The sequence below is a fragment of the Physeter macrocephalus genome, chromosome 4 (assembly GCF_002837175.3).
Source record: "Physeter macrocephalus isolate SW-GA chromosome 4, ASM283717v5, whole genome shotgun sequence".
Classification (NCBI taxonomy): domain Eukaryota; kingdom Metazoa; phylum Chordata; class Mammalia; order Artiodactyla; family Physeteridae; genus Physeter; species Physeter macrocephalus.
Genome location: NC_041217.1, coordinates 107,335,942 through 107,353,846, shown reverse-complemented (window position 1 = coordinate 107,353,846; position 17,905 = coordinate 107,335,942). Strand labels below are relative to the sequence as shown.

Sequence of the window (17,905 nt, the reverse complement as noted above, 5' to 3'; positions counted from 1 at the left end):
CTACTGCATCCTGGACCTCTGTGCACCTCACTGACTTCACTCTAAAATGGGGGGGGGGGGTGGCACTAGAGGTCCCCTAATATCTCTTCTCATTTCGGAATTGGATGGATTTTCACTTTACTCACTGACATCTGGTGAGTCTTCTTGTTTCTTTACTCTTCAGTTTATGCAAATGCATGCCAAAATTCTCTCCCTACCTTTAGATATTTCTTATCTGTTAACTCTTTCTCTTCAGCCTAGATTATAAGGACCCCAAGGACAAGACATATCTGTATGCTTTGCAATCTCTTGTATTCATTGAGTTATTGCTTATTGAGGACCTACTCAGTGCTGTGCACAGTGTGAAATGCTTGGCTCTCACATAGTGGGCAGTCCGTCATTATTTCCTTATCGGTTTTGCTCCAGCAGCTTTCGCTGTCTTCAGACTTTCTTAAGAGAGACTGCGTAGCATAGTATCTCTAAGGCAGTGGTATTATATGTATAGTTTATTATGAGGATATGGCCAGGTTTACTCCCACAGGGTCACAATTTTTGTGAATAAGGCAGCACTCCTGCTTCCCAACACCACCCACTCATTTTATAAGCACTGTTGCCATATATGGCAGCAAAGTGAGAAGAAGTAAGAGAGGCTAGTTCCCATAATCCACCTTCTTCTTTGAGCCAAATGACAATGGAATGTTTAAGGAATGTTATAAAGACAAGTGAGAGGATTTTTACATGAGAATGGAGAAACAGAAGCTGAGGGTCCCAGAATTTTAAGGTTCACATGGAGAATTCTCTTGTAGGAGTTTTTAAACCCCTACCATCACATTTCCTCAAAAGTTGGTCAGTAATAACTTTTTAGCTTTTACACATGTGACCAAACTGTGTTTACTCTTCTGAGGTTGACAAGCAGGTGTGGCTTTAGTATTTTAGAGAGAAAAAACCCATGCAGTTGATTCCTTTTTCACTTGGCAGCATCTTTATTTAGTTTTAGAAGTCTTTGGCATGTTGAACTTCTTGAAGATGGGAGTGATTATTTTGCAATTAAAATTATACAAGTGCCTGACAATCAGTTCATCACAGGATCAATGGCAGCAGCAAGAAGAGCACCAGATCACGTTACTACATGTGCCAAATGTAGTACCAGCTGTAACTGTGATGACGTTTGGAATTTTTATGTAAAAATAAAAAGTATTATGGCAGACACTGTTCATTACTCAATGAACAGCTATTTCCCTGCACCAACTCCTCTGCTAATCAAGTCCTGATTTTTTTCAGAACTGATATCCGTTGATTCCAGGGAAGGTATTTCTTTCTTCCAGCTCAGAGGTTTAATCATGATTGGTCTAGGCTGAGCATATGACCTCATTTTAACCAATGAGACATAAGAGGGAAGGAAGTTCACTGGGCACTTCTCTTCCCAATAAAGGCATCTTGCCAAATCAATGATTTTTTTCTCAGTCGTCTTAGCTGCTCAGTAGCATTTAAAGATTTTGACCAATGTCCTACTTTGGAAGATTTTCTTCTTCACACGGCCTCTGGTTTTCTGTGAGGAAAACCAGAGGCCGTGGGGCTCCCTACCGCTCAATCATTGGTCCTTTATTTACCAAAACTTACTCTATATGGTCTCATTCATGGTTTTAATACCTTGTATATACTGACAACTTCCAGGTTTATTTCTACAGTTCAGACCTCTCCCGTGAGCTTCAGACTTTCATATCTAAGCTACTTCTCCACTTTATCGCGTGGATGTTAAATGAGGATTTCAACCTTACTATGTTTAGGTCCCCAGTGGAATCTTGATTTACCCCCAAATCCTGCTTCTTTTCCAGGTTTACCCATTTTAGAAAAGGACAACTACAATTCAAGCTTGTGCCAGAAAACTAGAGATCATCCTTGATTTTCTTCTCTCTCTCCAGTTGCCCACACTGTGCACGGGCATACAACCTGTGCTCTTAACACTACCTCCAAAGTATATCGAGAATCTTATACTTCTCACCACTCCCACCATTCACCAGACCAACTTTATCTTTCACTGCAGTCATCTCTTTACTATTCGCTGACTTCCACTTTTGCCTCCTACGTCACTTAGAATTTGTTCCAATTCTATTTCTCTCTCACATAAGTTTGGAAGTAACTATTCCAGTGTAGTTTTGGCAACTTCATAGTGTCACCAGAGACCCATCTTTCACCAGGGCTTTTATCTCTCTGCTCTGTCTTCTCAGTACGGGGCTTCATGCTGGTATACTGTTTCCATCCTCAAGGTCATCTCATGGTGGAGCTTAAGCCATTAGGTCCACATTTCAGGTCTAAGGAAGGAGGAAATATGGAAGGTAAAAAAATGGGTCCTTCCCAGATGAATCAGCTCTTTAAACACTTTTGTAGAAGTCCTATCTCCACTTCCCCTTACATATTATTTATTGGCTACACCTTAGTCACAAGGTCCTTCTCTTCTGTGCAAGGGAAGGTTGGGAAATGTAGTCTTTCATTCCAGGTGGCGATGCATGCCGCTTAAATTGGGGTTCTGTTTCTAAGAGGAAGGAGAGAATGGATCCTGGGGTAAACTTGTAGCTGTTTCTACCACAAATCCCTTTCATCAATTCTTTCCCAGTCAATTAAAACAAAATCTGATTATGACATTACCTTGCTTAACAATTTCCAGTGGCTGCCCACTGTGCTCAAATTAAAATTTAATGGCTCTGTCTTTCCCTCCAATATCATCTGTTACACATTCTGTCCCTATTATTCCATTCTAGCAACACCAGTTTATATTGAGCATGCCAAGCTTATTCCCACTGCAGGGCCTTTGCATTTGCTGTTTGTGCTGCCTGAAATGTCTTACTTCAAATCTTGGCGTGACTCAGCACCTCGCTTCACTCAGGTACAGTCTTGCCCCATTTCCTGATATTACTCTTTAGAATGATGACTTCAGAGCTATTATCATACTTCTGTAGAGCCTAGGAAACATTACTTTTAGAATATCTACCTGAATCACATAAAATACAACCCACAATAAATAGAATTCGGTTGTGCCTATATAAGAAGTGAATTAAACTGCAAGTGTCAAGTTAATCAGTTACCTTTGTCGACATTTACTTGGACGTTTATTAATTTTAATTTTTGCGGTTTTGCTTTTGTAATTTGGAGCCACTAAACATTTTACTCCAGGTATCTAACATTTTTTTCTTACAAGCTCAAAAACTTACATGCACAGAACATTGTGCCAATAGTCCATACTGAGTAAACTTTCCCTGGATAACTGTAAATTTTACCCCAATGACCACTGAAATTGTTCTGACTACAGAAACCTCATTTTTAAGCATCTTAATGAAAATATTATTAATAAAAGTTTTACAACTGATGTTACTTCTACTATGACAGTCTAATTATCTAGCAGTGGTTTAGCGCCGTGTTTCTCAACCTTGGCGGCACTGCTGACACTTTGGGCAAGATGAGTCTTTATTATAGGCGTCCTTCCCTATGCCTTGTAGGATGTTTAGAAGCATCCCTGGCCTTTACCAACTCTCATGCCAGTAGCAATCCCCGCCTCCCAGTTGTGACAACCAAAAGTGTCTCCAGATATTGCCAAATGTCTACTGGGGGGCAAAATCATCTCTGACTGAGAACCACAGGTTTAAAAACTAAAGTTGTACAAACCTACATACTAATTTATTAGCAGATGCAGGTGGACTGTGGAAGTTTTCTTCAACCTGTCAAGCTTTGCAGAATTCCAAGTTTTGAACCTCAGCTTTGACAATGATCTTGAGCAATCACTTAACTTTTATGATTCACATTTCTTCAGTTTTAAAATGGAGGCAATGATACCTTATATCAGGTTGTTAACAGGATTAAATGGTTCGCTATATGGAAAGAACTTAGCCCAGGGTCTGGCACACATTGAGAGGTTCAGCGTTCATTATTTCTCCCTCTGATTTAAAATAGAAAATCTGAGTGAAAAACAATATTGTGGCTATTTTTGACATAACCTCAGCATGTGGGAAGGGCAGTCGTACAGCGGTGGGAGATGGTGAGGAGGGGGTGCCCTGCCCGACTTCTCAGATGCAACAGAAGGGAATTTATAGCTGTCATGAATCATGAAAGCACAAAAGAACTGTCAAAGGCACATGCACTCATCACTGTAAATTTTGAAATAGAATCCATGGTCCTATCTGCCTCAGATATTCAAAATATATCTGAAATCCGATCCCTTCTCAGCTCGCCTCTGCTATCACTGTGGTTCAAGCCACCATCATCCTTTGCGTGATTACTGCAAGAGCCTCCTGTCTGGTGGCCTCTTTGTTTTTGCCTAAATCCTATGTATTTTGCTCTCGACATAGCAACCCAAATCATGCTTTTTAAACTGTAAATCAGCTCCTATCTCTTTTCTGCTCAAAACCCTCTAATAACATCCCTTCCCAGTCCAGGTAAAAGCCCAAGTCTCAGATCTGCCCCAATCAGCCCCAATCTGCCCCAATCTAAACTCTGATCTCATCTCCTACTACACCCAGGCCCCCTGGCCTCCTTCCTGCTTCTTCTAAAAGACCCAGCACACATCTCCTCAGGGCATTTGCACTGCAGATGCTTCTTCCTGGGATTTCCTATCCCTGAGATTCGTGGCTCCTTTTCTTCCTAGAAGTCTCTGCACAAATGTTATCATTGAGGCCTCCCATGACTCACCTACACAAAACTGTGGTCTATCACCAGACCCATTCCAGTCAGGGCCTGACTGCTCCCTGTCATTCTTACCCTGCTTTATTTTTCCTCACAGCAGTTACCACCATCTAACGTACAATAATTGATAGACACCATGAGAGCAGGGGCTTTGCTTTCTTTGCTGCTCTATGTGTGTCCGGCACACTGAACAGTAGTTGGCACATAGTAGGTGCTTAGTCAATGTGTTGTGAATGAACAAATGAATAGAAGATAGCAAAATTTTCATCGGGATAAAAATAAAAACAAAGCAAACCAAGAGCACATTTGTATAAGTCAACTGATGTGGATCTTTCAGTGTCCTGTCTCTATCAGGCTGGCTCTCCCAGTGCTCTCCTGAACGTTTGCTCATAACTACTGTGACATGTGTAGCTAACATCCTCCTGACACTCCCTCCAAAATATTCATGGACCCTTATCTTCCTAAGAGGTAAGAACATGGTACTTATGATAGGGTGAAAGGTTAGAAATTGATGAATATTAGGGACAAAGAGGTAGATATTCATCTCATTCTGGCTGCTCTACATAGGGCTAGTCTACCCAAGGGTGGAGCACGTAGAAAGCCAGTTGGATTCTTGGGTCTAGAATCTGCTCAGATGACCTTCCACATGCTGCTGCAATCCGTTCCTCAGGCTCATTATGACATCACCAGTGGCCTGACTCTCTCTCTCTTTCTCTTTCTTAATGCCATGTCTGGATGTGCTTGTCTGACGGGTTCCCTATTCTCCCTCGTGCATGACTCTAGCATTCACCCTCTGGCCATACAAAATTTGACTGACATTTGTCACTTTTTTTTTTTTTTTTTTTTTTACTGTCTAGTGTATTTCCTTCTAGGGTATTACCTCTCTTCCACTCTATAGATTCTTGGTGGGAGGGGACCTCCAGGGCTTGCCCTCAGTTTGGAAGTTTAGGAGACCACTCCTTCCCCCCACCCCTAAGGAGGCAGGCATGTGACCTGAGAATGCCCAATAAATAGGAGGCTCACTTTAGGGATTTTGCAACTTGCGTGGGTGGCCCAAGGAAGAACAGGAACAACTGGAGGTCACCTGTCCAGGCAGCACCATACTAACTGCTCTGTTCCTGTTAGGGGATCACTGTTGAAATTCCTACTTCACAGCTCTTTGGAGCTCTTCTGGTTCTTGCTTTTTCCCTGACTGGTCCGCAGGTGTCCTGTTAATTCTAAGACAGCCTGATATCTTTCTACACACTCCCTTGTGCATGAGTTAGCTATGGGTCTCGTTGCTTATAAGCCCGGATCCTAACTGATACACACCCTGATAGTAGTGAGGACTCTCCAGACCTTTGCCTCAGGCTCTTCTAGGGAGGGGGATTGGACAGTAAGAACAAATAGAATAACTCTTAGTAGAGGGGAAGAGGGGGCAACAAATACCTTATTTGGCTTTTTCTCACAGCCGTTGTATTAGTTTTCTATTGCTGCACAGCAAATTACTATAAATTTAGTGGTTTAAAACACTCTAGTAATTTATTATCTTGGAGTTTCTGTAGGTCAGAAGTTTGGGCATGGCGTAAACAGGTTCTCTGCTAAAGGTCTCACCAGGCTGAAATCAAGGTGTCAGCCAGGACTGCCATCTTTTCTGAGGCTCAAGGTCCTCTTTGAAGCTCACTGGCTGTTGCAGGATGCATGTCCTTACAGCTCTAGGACTGAAGTCCCTATCTCCTTGCTAGTTGACAGGGGACCCTTCTCAGCTCCTAGAGGTGACCTTCAAGTCCTTGCCATCTGTCCCCTCCTTCATGTCTCTCATATGGCAATTTGCTCCTTCCAGACCAGTGGGAGAACATCTTTTTCAACTTCGAATCTCTCTGACTTCCTTCATTTCTGACCTCTAGACCCATTTTTGAAAGTGCTCAACTGATTACATCAGGCCGACCCACACTTAAGGATTATACAGGGTGTGTACACCAGGGAGTTGGAATCTTGGGGACCATTTTTGAATTCTGACTAGTACAGCATTCCTGTGAGGATGTCACCTGGAGAAGTCTATTAGTTGGTCCAAAATTATCATATGTATTCAAAGAAGATAAATTCAGGACAGCTGCCTACAGTGGCTAATATCCATGGACAGAGCTTTTGTCCTGTAGGCCATTCCTGGGGCTTGCAGGAGAGCAAGGTATTTGGGGTACCAATGTAGAAAGGCTTATTAATGTTTCTAGAATGATTGATAACAGTGTTAAGTAGATGATGCCTACTGTTTTTTTTTTTTTTTTGAAAAGGACACATTTATTTGTGCATTTTTGCTGTTTGTTTCTTTCAATGGCACAGCCTTTAGAAGGTGCCTTCTGATTGGAAGAATCACAACAAATCTGTTCCTCTAGTTAGAATGCACTCTCCAGTCATGGGGGAACCAGCCAGTGTCATTCTGCCACCCCACATCCATCAGGAAAAGGGATCCTTCTCCCTCAGCAATTTGGCAACATTGAAACAAAGTAACTACAACACAACAGTGTCAGAGGATCCATGACACCTGCTTTAAAAATAAATTTCCTGGCTTTGTCTTTCCCTTTATTTTCAATAAATGCTCTAGTATTATTGCCACTGCATTAATCTAGCAGCAGGAAACCATTATCCTATGACAACAGCCTCTCCCATTAACATTATCTTTTAATTTTAAGATTGTTTAGATGACTGCTAGAAGCTACTAAATTAAGATAAAATGAAGAAAGAATTATTTTCTTTAAGCCAAGTGTTCAGTCAAGTTACCCAACCCCAATGTTGACTGAGCTGGCAAAAGAGACACCATTACTTTTGTATCAGATTACTAAAGACTATTTGGGTATAAGTTGAAATTTCTAGAAATCTAGACATGCTTTCAGTGTCATCTAGGAAATAACCATTAGATTTTAAAGTATTATATATATTGTTTGCTCTATTACATGGTACATTTTAAGAGTTGAAAATATTGGTTATTTTTCTGGGAAGCAATTGTTGTAGTAACTAAAACAATAATGAAATCTCAATGATGGAAACTCAGGAAAGAAATAAAGGAAACATTTTCCTAGTAGAGTTTCCTCTGAGAAATAATTGAATTTGGAGAATGCAGCAAAAATAAGACAGGAGGAAAATAAACCACAATTAAAAGAAAGTCGTGATTGTTAGTGATTATTATTTAACGTTCTGACAAATGGACTTTAAGCTGACAGTCATATCATATTAAATGGTATCTGTAAATTTCATATAAAATATATTACAAACAGTTTTTCACATAGTAAGTAACTTGCCTACTATCTGCTAGTTTAAAAAATTCTCTTTTGTTCTATGAGCTGTATCCTAACACTTGAAGATACCCTTTAAAATCTTTCAGTATATCTTCTGATCCATCCTCATCTGTTCCAAAGGTATCAAGCCTTTCTTTCTAAAAGGCAGGGCTGGTACAACTACAAATGAGGAATATACCTAAATAATTATTACAATATTGATATTATGCATTCAACAGTCTAGATCTGTGCTTCCCTATTTCCATGGGTAAACCACACAAAAGAAAATTAATAGAAACTGAGTTACTGTTTTATTAGAAATCATACTGAAAAAAAAAAAGAAATGCTTAAGTTGTGAATTCCTCATATTGTTAATATAGTTCAAGTAGGCCATCAATATGTGTCCTATTTACTGATAGGTGCAAAATAGGTGGTGGGAGATCAATCAAAACCCCCTTCCATAAATTACCATGACTTCCAGAAATTATCAAAACTTCGCTGGAGTGTCATACGTAGTCTTCCCAGCAATGAGTTATAGTCAATAATTCATTCCCTGACTGAGCTGATAACAGGCAGATATTCCAATAATGTGCCAGGATTTACTACTGGACACAAACAGTAAGTAGAAATTTCGATGCAGCGTTAAATGTTATCTCAGTGGAGAAAAGCAATAAAAACAGGACAGAGAGTGGCATCTGGGTACAATGCTTGGATGTCTTAACCCTCTAATTAGGACAAACATGTACAAAGGTAGTGTTGTTTAAGTTTTCATTCTTTCTTTGCAGCAAATTGTTTCCAGGGTATTGTTCCGTAATGACTTCTCCTGGCCCTATTGTCAGAAAGCACAACAGATGGCTCTGAAAAAATACTGGAAAGAAAGTCTATTTTATTCTTGAGTTGCTTTCCCGAATTTTAAAATGGCTTGAATATTTTCCTTTTAAAGGAAGCTCTCCCTGCCCCTGCCCCTGCCCACACAAATGATCATCTTAGACTAAAGGTCTTAAATATATTTTCAGTGATTCCTTATCATACAGAGAAATCGACAAATTTACTTTCTCTGTCAGAATGTTTTGAAGCTAGAAAAGAAGTGGTGATACATCAAAAACAATTTTATTATGAAATTTGATTTATGTTGAGAAATATAAATGATGACGTTATAATGTGTACCTCTTCATGGAGGGAACACATTTTAGTCAATTGAGTTATCCAATTTTATTATTATTTTAAAAAAATCCATATCTCATTGTTCGTTTTATTCTAAAGAATTTATGGCACTGTATAGAATAGAAATATGTGTTTTTCAAGTCTATGGACAGCTATGGATTGAGCTCTGCTAATTCCACCAGGGTTATTCATTATAATTAGATGAATAAATATTATCATATTTTCATCAACTTTTTTGTGAGCAAATAGAGACCAGTATTATCCTTAAAAAATTACATTTTATTACAAATCTACACAGAGAAAAAGCTTAATTATATCAACTATAATTAAAAGTGACACTAACTAAAGAAGCTATGGTTTGGGGTACTTGAAATTTCTGAATTATTAGCCTTTCTTTTCCCAAGAACAGTTAGTGGCAACATAGCAGGAATGAGTTATGCTTTAATACTTTAGTTTCTCTATCAATAAATGCTCATTTCCATCGTCTTGGAGAGGAACAGTAATTAATGTTAAATGGAATTGCTATTTTCTACTGGATTTATAATTTTAATATATATTCTTAGTAATAACCACCTCACATATACACAAATGGCCCAGTCATCTACATACCCTCTTTTGTAACTACTACAAAATTTAATTTATCCATAGTAAGATTTAACTCGACTTTAATAAGCATTGCCTGTGGGCCCAGTAGACCATTTCCAAGACCCTAATGAACAAATAACATATTCACATATATAGTCTCATAATTTATTTGCAATGATATATGCAGAATATCACTTGTGCTTGAATATTATTGACAAAATTCAGTCCTAGCAAGAGGTAGCAGGCGTAAGCCAAGTAATTTTTCCTATAATATCACCACTATGAAATATATTCATAGATCAAGATTTGCTGATAGTTCTGAGGCAGATTTGGGGGATTTTTAAGGTCCTGTTCCTACCCTGATAAACATGTATGAAGAAAATGATTCAGTTCTTGCCACTCTAATAAAAGTGGCCTTGCTATGTCAGACAAAATAATGTGTCACAGATGTATTTTCTTCTTTGCCATCATCTTTTCCACCTTTCTCATCATTTCTAGGAGTTTCAAATGCCCTTATCAAGTAGAATAATTAAAAGCAAAATCTACATTGTAAATTATATTTCTGATCACACAGTATCAATGCTGTTTCCTTTTCCTCAGTAATATTCTAATTGTTTTATTTCAATGAAATCGACTTTTTCACTACGCTTTTATATTACCCTATAAAGGAGAGGTTAGGACAGAACTTCCTAAATACTGATCAACATAATTTGGTGGGACATTTACCAAATGTAGACATTTGGATTGCTTTTAAAAAAAAAAAAAGGAAAGAAAAAGATGTTCTAAAAAAGCAACAACCTACCCCTTTATCACATGAAACATTTAGTGAGATATTTATAAGGGATTTTGAGAAATACCAACAAAAGGCAGTCTGTGAATTTAAAGTATTATCAATATTTAAAGCCAAGATTAGTTATTTGAAGTATAGTCTTTTAGATAAGTTGAGTTCATTATGAATCCCTAATCTTTTTTTAAAACAATTATTTTCTTGAAATATAGTTGATTTGCAATGTTGTGTTAATTTCTGCTGTATAGCAAAGTGATTCAGTTATACACACACACACATATTCTTTTTCATATTCTTTTCCATTATAGTTTATCACAGGATATTGAATATAGTTCCCTGTGCTATACAGGAGGACCTTGCTGTTTGTCCTTTCGATATATAACAGTTTGCATCTGCTAATCCCAAACTCCCAATCCATCCCTCCCCCACCCTGCTTCTCCTTGGCAACCACAAGTCTGTTCTCTATGTCTGTGAGTCTGTTTCTGTTTCATAGATAATTTCATTTGTGTCATATTGTAGATGAATCCCTATTCTGAAATGCTGCAGCAGTCTCTCCGACTCTACCACTGTGCAGTACCTCTCCACCCCCCAGCCAACACTACCACCACAAAAACTGGCGGGGACCTAAGTGCCATTCCTCCTCCTCTTTCCTCATGACATCTGTTGGTAACTATCGTTGCTTCTTCTTCTCTCCACACCTTTTATATTTTGGAACTGTTGCCCCAGATTCAAGCTTTTCAGATTCACTTTGGCTGAATCTTTTGATTTCAAGGGATCTCTATGATGGCAGCAATAATGGTAGGCAGATTTTTTAAAAAATGCCTTTCTAAAAAGACTGCCTTCAAAAACAGTTTTGCATTGACTTTAAAAGGTTAAAGTAGGGCTTCCCTGGTGGCGCAGTGGTTGAGGGTCCGCCTGCCAATGCGGGGGACGCGGGTTCGTTCCCCGGTCCGTGAGGATCCCACATGCCGGTTCGTTCCCCGGTCCGCGAGGATCCCACATGCCGCGGAGCGGCTGGGCCAGTGAGCCATGGCCGCTGAGCCTGCGCGTCCGGAGCATGCGCTCCGCAACGGGACAGACCACAACAGTGAGAGGCGCGTACCGCACAAAAAAAAAAAAAAAAAAAAAGTTTAAAGTATATTTTTCTTGAGAAAGAGCTAGGGCACTTTGACATGGAAGCTGCCATATCAGCATCAAATAATCTGGCCTTTCTCAGGGCACAGAAGGTGACACGGGTCTGTGTGGAACCTCTGGCTGTTCACGGGAGATTCTCAGAGAACTGTCATTTGGAGAACGGAAAAAATGATTGTGATTTGAGGACTTAAAGGAGAAGAAGGGAAGGTATGGACAAATCATTTTGCTGTGAGTCGGGAGAATGAGGGCTTGATCTAAGATCAATATGGTTCCTACATTTAATTAGGATTCAAGAAAGAAACTATTTGAGTTTCTCTTTCTTTTCCAAAGCACTGTATTCTTATTTCTCATTGTCGGTGAGTAGTTAAATGATGAGCATATGACATCAGCTGAGGTTTCTTGAACTGCTGGGCACACTATAACACTATTATTTTGAATTTAGTTAATTTTACTATATACCAGGATTACTTTGAGCACTTTTTTTTTTTTTTTTTTTTTTTTTTTGTGCGGTACGCGGGCCTCTCTCACTGTTGTGGCCTCTCCCGTTGCGGAGCACAGGCTCCGGACGCGCAGGCTCAGCGGCCATGGCTCACGGGCCCAGCCGCTCCACGGCATGTGGGATCTTCCCGGACCGGGGCACGAACCCGTGTCTCCTGCATCGGCAGGTGGACTCTCAACCACTGCGCCACCAGGGAAGCCCACTTTGAGCACTTTTATATCCGTTTGAAGAACACCTGAATACAGAACTGCCTTACCCATAATGAACTTGTATTTACACAGTTTTTGCGAGTTTAGCATCAGTGGAAATAAAAGATTAACATTGCTACCTCATTCAAGCTGGCCCTTTCAGACCACAATCGCTACCCAGATGAGAAAGGACTGCTAAATGAAAGGAATGCAGAAATAAAGACTACCCAGAGGTGGCGCTGTGGTTAAAGTACACCTGAATTTTGATTACAGTGAATGAATTTATTTCCTACCCCTCTGAAGAGAGACTTAGCCATTACCGCTTTTGTGTTTCTATAACCACAGCATCAGCAAATAAAGGTCTCCAGTAACATACTCCCACCCACTCCAATCTACAGGGACATGTGTAAAGTCCTCACTCCACACACAATCAGAGCCAAAACACTGAAACTACCTCCTAGGCCCCTTCAAGCCTAGAGATCTATACTGAAAGTTTTATCCATCCTTCTCTCTTCTTTTCCTTCCACAAAAGCTACAATCCTTTGGATAATTACTCAGTGATATCCGATGTCTGATTTATTTTCTAACATTTCGTTTTAAAATAAAGATTTAATTTCGGAGTACATACTTTGGGAAATAACTGAAGTACCACAATTCATTCCAGACCTATGTATTATGTGTTCTATAAGAAAATCAGGGCTTCCCTGGTGGCGCAGTGGTTGCGCGTCCCCCTGCCGATGCAGGGGAACAGGGTTCGCGCCCCGGTCTGGGAGGATCCCACGTGCCGCGGAGTGGCTGGGCCCGTGAGCCGTGGCCAATGAGCCTGCGCGTCCGGAGCCTGTGCTTCGCAACGGAAGAGGCCACAGCAGAGAGAGGCCCGCATACCACAAAAAAAAAAAAAAAAAATTTTTTTTAAAGAAAGGAAAAGTAAAGATGATTGGGCTTAATTCCTTCATTTGTGGATTAGAAAATGAAGGGCCAGAGCAGGAAATTTACTTGTACATGACAAATCATAACTTAATTGCAGCTCACTAAGATCTTGTGTCATCTCGTTTTGATTATTATAAATTATTAACAACTGAAGCTGACCAAGGGAATTATTTGTATTATTATGTGTATTATTTGTTTACGGGGTTCCTTTCCCCTTTTGGTTTAACTGAGTTTTCTTTACCAAACTTCAAGGAACATTATATGTTTTTAAGTTGGCTTTCTTTAATCATACCCATCTGCAGCTGTTTTCTGTACAGACTATTTTAATTATTATTATAGTTTTAATGATTTTTAAAAAGTTTTTCATATGTGCACAAAGCGACTTGATCATAAAAATGCAATTTTAAGTTCCAATCAATAAAAGTAAGCCATTTAATTTCGAGGTGCTAGAAATATAAAGAAAGGAGTATTCTAACTGGTATTTTAAAATGTCTTCTGCTTGATATTGTAGGCAATGACTATAGTTTCTTTTGCAGCCTTAATGTTGATGGTTTGAAAGACAGAAATCCCCCAAACAGACACTAAAACCATAGAGTTTAACATCTGCACTGTCTAGCCAGATTCTTCTGCAGGTTCCTTTCCTCAATCTAGCAGTACTGTGCGTAATACAGTATGAAAACTTGTCCCACAAGGCTGGTTTTACTTAATGATACTCAGCAGAAGGGCTTTGCACTTTCATAATTTCCACCAGAAAAATCTCTCTGGAACTTACTACTAATAATCAGAACTAATATTAGCCTCAGATCGGAGATTTATTAAACCTATTTGGCAGAGCAGATAAAGTTGAAGCATCTAGGCTGAGCTGCGGCCCTGGAAAGAGACACTCAGACTACCACCCTAATAGCATTCCTCAAAACTTGATTTATACTAGAAGTAACATTTCTTACTCTCCAGAGGCTGTGAGATTTCGAATCTTGCAATAACTTCCATCGCTCTGGGGGCTACGAGAAATTTGGCCTCTCATCCTCTACAGTGGGGCGGATGCAGGGGGCCAGGCTTTTCCCCTGAAATTTTCCTCAACTTTGAACGTAAGGACTGTGATCTTTCTACCACCAGCAATTGACAAATACCTATGAAATGCCTACTGGACACTTAGTTTATACTCGGGTTGATGGGGAGAAGCTTCTACCTTGATAATGAAACTTCCACTGAGGTTCATAAATCTATAACATCATGAATTTAAAAAACAAAACCAAAAAAACTCTTCAAAAACCATCTCTTCGGCTTGTGTGTGAAGTCCACCGCCCTGAGATTTCGACCAAGCTTTTCTACCTCAACAGGAAGAGGCCCATTTCTGAGACAGATGTGAAGTAAGTTTCCTAAGGGGCTCCTCTCGGCGCGAGGACGGGCTATCCCCGAGTGGCGAGCAGGCGCGGATCCCGAGGGGGCCACGTGAGCAGGAAGGGCAGGTGTGGCCCCCGCGCCTCGGCTTGCCATCTCGGGCCACTGGGGGCCGCGCCGGCCGTGTCGGCGGCGCCCGAGGGACTTCTCCCCACCTGATTCGGGCCCTTCCCCGTTTCAGCCTCGGGCGGCTCAGCCGCCTCGCTCTCTCCCCCGCCCCCGGAGTCTCGTTTCAGTCATCCCTTTGTCCTTGCCCGGATTGGCAGGTTTTATTATTCCGCCTGAACAATCCGGCCGCCCAGTGGCTGAGGGTCGCTGACGTCGGCGGCAGAGCCTGGGAGTAGTTGGGATTTTGCTCTGTCAGTAACACATGTGTAAGAGCCGCGGAGGGAGCGAGTGAGCCGGTTAGAGGCCAGCGCCGCTGCCACCGCCGCCTCCAAGCCGGGCAACAGCAGCCCCGGCAGGGGCGAGGGTTAGGCGCGCGGGGCCCCGCCGGCCGCAGCTCCCCGCCTCCCGGGCGCGCCCGGTCCCCGGCCTCCGCGCCGGCCGCCGCCGCTCCCGGGGCTGTTGTGTCTGCGGCCGCTCCCCGGCTGGAGGTGCAGGAAGCTCGGCCGAGCGGCCGTCGCCGCCAGCAGCCCCGAGCGAGCGGGCGGGCGGGCGCACGGGAGGGAGGCAGGCGGAGGAGGAGGAGGAGGAGCGGGAGGAGCGCGGGCGGGGCGGGGGCCTCCGGGCGGGGGAATATACAAAGTGAAGCCACATTGCCAAACTTGCAGCAGCGATTGCAGCAGTTGCTGCCGCTGCGCCGCGCCGCGCGGGCCGAGGGCTCCTGCAGCTGCTCGCGCGGAGCCGGAGGCGGAGAAGAACGACGAGGACCGAGACTGACGCTTCTGCTTCCCGGCGCCTGCCACTTACGCGGGGCCCCCCAACCCAGCCTCAGAGCAGCGCGTTAAAAAAAAAAAAAAAAGAAAAGAAAAGAAAAGCAGCCCTTAGCCCCCTCCTCCCCTTTCCTGCTTCTGCGAGAACATCCCCCCCTCCCTCCAGCTCCGCCAGCCAAGGCGCCTCTTCCTTGGAAGCCGAACGGCTTCGCTCGAATTTCGCCGCCGCCGCCTCTCGCAATATTGCAATATAGGGGAAAAGCAGGTAAGGGGACGGCTGGGGAGCCGCGGGCAGGGAGGGGGGGGAAGGAGGAGGGGGGCGATTTGGGCCGGGGCTGTTTTCTTTGGCTTCCTTCCCTTGACCGTCCCAAATTGCAAGTAAACAATACGTCGGCTTAGATAATGCGCGAGTCTGAAACTACCGAGGCCGGCCTGCGAGCTAGCACGGAGGGCAGCCCCGGGCCGCCAGCTTTGTAGCGGTTCCTGCTTACAAAAGGGTTCTTCTTGGAGACGGGGCTGGTGGGGACCTTGGAGGCGTGTGGGGATATTTTCAGTTCCGAAGGGAGAGGCAGGAGGTGCTTTAAGGGTTGAAGTCTGAGAAGTAGTGTGGGGAAAATAGTCACGACCCTACCCCGCGCACCCCACCACTATTTTTGAAACAGTGGCAGAAAGGATCTAAGTGAGCAGGATTCGGTATTGCTGGTTCTTTTAAAAAATTCCTCTTGGCTTATAAATCTTTTGTTCCAATCCAGGAGAAATCCGGTGAATCACCTAATTAAAATCAAGACATGAATTAAGCATCCATTTTTGTACTACAAATTGCCAGCGCTACGTTTGTCCCTCCCTTGGTCTCCATTAAAAAACACCAGAGACGTTGTTAAAGGGGGGCAGATTTTGCCTCTAGCTGCCAGTTCTGCTTTCTATTTCACAGACTACCTCAGGACCTAAATTGCTTGGCTATGTAATTACTAGAGTATAAGCCTATTTAACTTAAAAGCTTTCTTTTTTTTTCCAACTCTAAATGAAACTTGATGAGGGCCCGTCCCTAGTTATCAGGGGAGTCAGTTTCTGGTCAGTCGTCTTGATTCATCTCTTTTAGATTTAATCAGCATTAAGGTATTGCTTGTCCTTAAGAGCTTTAGCTAATGGGGTTACTGGATGCTTTTCTCAGTGTAATGTTTCCTTTTCAAAAAAAATATACATATATATTTACCTCTCACCAAAGATGGGGGCGGGGAGGAGCTTGGAATCTCCTCCCTCCCTCTCCTCTTTTAAAAAGGAATTCAGAGCGATTAAAACGTTGGGCGGGGGTGGGCAGTTTAAAGACCTAGGGCAGGAAATGCAGATTCATTTGGGTTAGGGCTGAAATTATAACAAAAAGCAATTCCTCGAGTAAATGCATCAGATAAATCAATTTACATAAAGGTATGATGCATTCGGATAAATGCAATGCTAATGGGTTTTAGAGTGGTCCTGTTTCCAAAGTCTCAGGGTTTTGTTACAGCTTAATTGGTGCAGTTCTTATTCTGGTTTATTGTGCGGTCACTGGACACACGTTCCGGGACTCTTTCGGAGGAAATGTGTTTAAAATCGGCCTATTTAAGGAACACAAGTCCTTGTTTCGTTCCCTTCCCCTCGTTTTTTTGCAGCAGCCAAGTTGGGCCGGGGACAGGCAAAGTTCGTCCTCTCCCTTCTGAGGTATCAGCTGAATGTCTTGAGCAGATAGCCGGGAGCCTCGGGGGGAGCCCACACTCTCGGCTTACAGAGGACAAAGACAAAACAGGCTGCTTAATTGGCAGTAAATAACTTGATCTTTTTATAGAATAAGTGACTGGAGGAACACTAGGACTTTATTGGACTCAGGATTGGAGGCAACAAATTAATCGGTTTAGGCTAAGCTTTATAAATTGATTCCTATGTTAGACCCCAGTTGTTTCTCTCGTGACATTCATTAGAAAGAGTGGGGAATTTTTAAGAGCAGTTTTTGGTGACAGTAGGTCTGGCTCAGATGCAACTTGTGCATCCTTTAACAGTGCCTTCTCACATATTATCAGTAACGTACCCCCCACCCTTTTGGAGGAACAAAGCTCTACCATTTAAATTGCTGATCAAGGGCAGATTAGTGAGACCAAAGTGGAGAGTGTTTGTATAGGAAGTTAACAGGCATCCTAAAGTTCAATGATCTATTATTCTTGCCTGTGTCCTGCAAACGCAGAGAAAACACTCATTGATCTTCAAAATGAAATGAGATTTGGAACAATAATGGGAGATGGCGGTCACCACAATGGCATGTGAAAGGTGCTGTTTAAAATAAGAAAAACCAGTTTCGCAACTTTACACACCGCCCCCCTTCCCCCCCCCCCCCCCAAGTCCCCTCGCCTCCCCTCCCACCCCCACTCTCTCCATCTCCCCCCCCCCGGTTCTTCCCTTTCAGAAAG

General features: G+C 42.3%; 1 protein-coding gene across 1 annotated transcript in view; it reads left to right on the top strand.

The window, feature by feature from the left end:
* Positions 1-15,339: 15,339 nt before the first annotated feature.
* LMO4 (LIM domain only 4) overlaps positions 15,340-17,905 on the top strand; it is a 16,914-nt gene continuing 14,348 nt past the window's right edge. The window contains exon 1 of the mRNA XM_007101493.4: positions 15,340-15,732. The gene's annotated coding sequence lies outside the window, so the exon portion shown is untranslated. The remainder of the gene's footprint in view (positions 15,733-17,905) is intronic.